Source organism: Rhinopithecus bieti, unplaced genomic scaffold (assembly GCF_001698545.2).
Source record: "Rhinopithecus bieti isolate Rb0 unplaced genomic scaffold, ASM169854v2 scaffold_3062, whole genome shotgun sequence".
Lineage (NCBI taxonomy): Eukaryota > Metazoa > Chordata > Mammalia > Primates > Cercopithecidae > Rhinopithecus > Rhinopithecus bieti.
Window position 1 is genome coordinate 959355 of NW_016804432.1, and position 3748 is coordinate 963102.

General features: G+C 48.7%; 1 protein-coding gene across 2 annotated transcripts in view; it reads left to right on the forward strand.

Moving 5' to 3' along the window:
- Window positions 1–466: 466 nt before the first annotated feature.
- ZNF385B (zinc finger protein 385B) overlaps window positions 467–3748 on the forward strand; it is a 439446-nt gene continuing 436164 nt past the window's right edge. Inside the window, exon 1 of one of the 2 annotated variants that reach the window (XM_017868262.1) lies at window positions 467–1329. The gene's annotated coding sequence lies outside the window, so the exon portion shown is untranslated. The remainder of the gene's footprint in view (window positions 1330–3748) is intronic. The other variant, XM_017868263.1, reaches the window with a different exon arrangement.

Consider the following 3748-nt stretch of genomic DNA (forward strand, 5'->3'; position numbering starts at 1 on the left):
TCTAGGATGGTGTGATTGTTTGTTACGTCTCAAGCCCACCCTGGGAGAACAACACTGGCTTTGGCTGGATGTTAAGATATTTATTCTAGACGATTATGCCAATACATTAACAGCTGCAGGATTAATTATTTAAGTAGTGAGTGTCAATCATCTGAGACAAGAACCAAAGAAAAATATTTTAAGATCATCTGGTTAAAAAAAACAAAAATCTCTGCTATATAACACAGCTCTCTTGTCATTTATGACTCTTGAACTTCTCCCCAAAGAAGTAATCTCAGAAAACTGCTCTTTTAAAATTATTTTCCCTTTCTTAAGTGTTCTAAGTGCTTTCCCTTTCAGAACCAAGCACTTTGGCCATGTTTGCACTAATTTTCAGAAGATGCCCTTTACATCAGGGTAACCGATGACAGGTTTTAGTTTTGAAAACTTAAACACGGAAAAGAAATCCGGAGGAAAATGAGCCCCCCGCCCACAACACTTTCAGATCCGCGGGGAGGCTGAGATGCCTTCTGCGCTCCGGGCCTTCCGGCTCTGCCAAATATGCCGAGGCTGCTAGTTGTGTTCTGCGAGCCCAGGGGTGGTCAAAGAGAAAAAACAAATAGTTGGTCTGACGATCTCCAAGAAGAGAGTTTTTTGGACGCATCCGCCCCATCGCGGGGCTTGGCATCTCGGCTTTGGGACCTCGGCCATTGCCAAGGATCTCTTCGGGGACGCGAGCCCCGGGGCTGAGGACCGCGGGGGACCCCTGGTTGGGACGGAGCCTCCTCTGGTTCGCTGTACGCGCACGCCTGGAAAGGCGGGATTTAAGGCAGCGATGCTGCGGGAGGCTCTGCAGTGTCAACGAGCCCCCGAACGGTCCCGCCTCATTCACTCTCTTGTGTGTGCCTCTCAAGTCTCTGCTTGGTAAACCGTCACAGCTTCGGCGCGCGAGAGTGGCGTTGGCACGTCCAAACCCCGGGGTCCTCGGCCAGGCCAGGGGGGCGGGCGCGCGACGGGACCGGGCCGGGCGCGCCCAGCGGGCTCCGGGCACACGCCCCTCACCTGGGCGAGGCCCGGCGCGCAGGCGCTCAGCGCGGGGGCAGCGGCCGGGCGCTTAAGCCCCGCGAGGGCAAGAGTTGGACAGTTCAGGGGCCGTGCCGGGCCGAGCTGTCGCCGGCGCCACCTCCACGGCCGCCACCGCCACCGCCTGGGCTGCAGCAGATCGCGAGAGAACGTCTGCGCGAAGCCCCGGTGCAGCCCTGGCGGGACCGCAGCAACCACCGAAGCGTGAGCAACAGCTTCCCGGCTGGAGGAGCCACTTCCCCACGCGCCCGCTCCCCGCGCGCCGAGGTAAGCTGCGGGCGCCCAGCCCAGCCCGGCGCTCCCGGAATGGGCGCCCTCTGCTTGCCTGGCCCCCGCCCGCCTACGCTTAGCTAGCCTGCACCTGGACGCGCCGCCCGAGGGAATGGCCGGGAGCCCCCCTCCCGGTAGAGTTTGCACTTGTGGTCCCACTTGTAGAGGAGGGCGCCCAGGCGCCTCTGGCTTCCGCGACCTAATCCTAACTCCTGCGAGTCCCTGGAGTTAGGATTAGGTTGTGGAAGCCACAGGAGCAGACTCCTCAGTTCCCCATGGTAGGCTCCAATTTCCAAGGACGGATGGAGAGGAGAGAGGACGAGGAGAGTGCCCCGCTGTGGTTAGCCGCAGCGCCTCGTCACCTGGGCTGGAAGTTTGGGGTTTGTCGTTCTCTCAATGACCGGCAAATGGGTAGTTAGGGGACCGAGGTGTGGGAGGAGGGTAGTGGTCGAAGCTTGGGGTCGTGGGAGACTTCAGAAGGTCCCCAAAGTTTGCACTTGTTGGAAGCCCTGAGGGGCGGCCTCGGACACTAAGCACTCGTGAAGGTGTCAGGGAAGGGTGGGAGGACACTGTGGGATTGCGGAAGGGACGAGGAGAAGGGGAGGGGGAGGACCATCTGTTTCGCCACTGTTATGTGCGGGGGCCCGTGGGGAGAAGGGGAGCTGGCAGGACGATGCTTCCCTAGACTCTGGAGGACAGTTTTTATGGTGAACCTGGATAGGGAGTGCTGTTCTTCAGGGGAAATAAATTGCCAAGAAGTATCCCCCTTCTCCCTACACCCATGAATACAAAATAAACGCAGTTTTGGAATGCTCTCAAAAGTTCTTGGGTTGGGAAACGTCTTCTTTCATTTTCATACAGAGATGAGGTTTGCATTTCCTTTTGGTTTTGCTTTGCTGAGGAATATCACACCAAGGGGAATGCAAACTTTGTCAAGATGTAGTAGCAAAAGATGTGCCTATAGAAGGAACAAAACATTTGTGTTACAGGGCCCAGCATAAAGCGTGGAAACTGGCAGCTTCCACACAATTCATGAAATGGTAGGAAATGCATTTATCTAATTAAAAAGAAGGCTTTTCATAAAGTCAATAAACTACATCTTAGATAAGTTAAAGGCTTTGGCTTGAAAGAACTCCCTTAAATGTTCCAGGGCCAAATTTCACCGGTTTTCAGCGTCCTTTAATCTTATTTTGATGCCATACGTGCATTGAGTATGTGATGCCCCTTCCCTGTAACAACAGATAAATGCCTTTAGAATGCAAAATACAGCATTGCAAGTTCTGTTGCTTGAGGTTTTTAAGATTGAAAAAAATGCTTACTTGATCAAAGTGTTGGTTGTTTTTCAGATTCTATATTCCCATAAATTAAATATTTGTGGATTTATAATTTACACTCTTACCTATTTCCAAAAGTGATTTGAGGAAGCTTGGGATAAAAACCACAAATCAAATAGCTGTTCTTGTAGATCTCCTTGACCTCTCTTGGATGCATTAGTAGCAAAATGCTTTGGGGAAGGTGAATTCTCCTAACAAAGGAAAAATTACTGTCCATGTTGGAATCATCTTGGTGATATTAATGTTTTGCAGCATCATTATGTGCTTTGTTTGCAGTATATTATTTTACATTACATAAGTAATGATCTCTTTATAGAAGTTTAATAACCACTAAGTATTATCTATATTGAAAAAAAGTTGATATTTTACAGCATTTTAACAATATACAGATTCACAGAACAAAAAGAAAAAACAATGAATTTAATGTATTTTTCTTCAACTGAGGTACAAAGAAAACCAAATGGAGGTGTCTCCTCTACAGTCAAATCAGAGAGGAAACTGTCATTAGTACTTGTCACCCAAATATGGCCAATTAGTGAGACCTGTCAGCAGCTGGAGGAAAACTCTAAAAAGTGTAACTATTCAATGAGTCTCGATCAAAGCACATCAGGTGCCCTCAGCATTCTTTTCCTCAGGCAAGTGACCTGATTCAGAGGAAAAAAAAAAATCTTTCAAAACAATTCTGAAAGGTGAAATGCCTATATAGACTGATGCTATGTGGAGTTGGGCAGCATGAAAAAGACAAGAATCTTAAGTCCTTGGACTGGCCACCCCGCCTCCGCTGCCCTTAGACTTTTTTTTTTTTTTCCCAGCTGAATTTGAAGATATCATTGCTTGATTTTTAACAGCAACAATTTATATTTAAAAAATTGAGCAATTAACTAACTTCTTACAGGAGTGAGTCTTTGTTCACATAAATAAAGAGCAAAATTTGCTCTGCTGTTCCCATAATATCCTATATGTCTTCAAAGATCTAAAGAACAGGGAGTGTGTGTCTGTCCTAGTTTCCCACCGCTCTTTATGTGCCTCTGGTTTTTATTATAACCCCTCCATGCCATTTCATTATCTCTGTTTTCCACCCC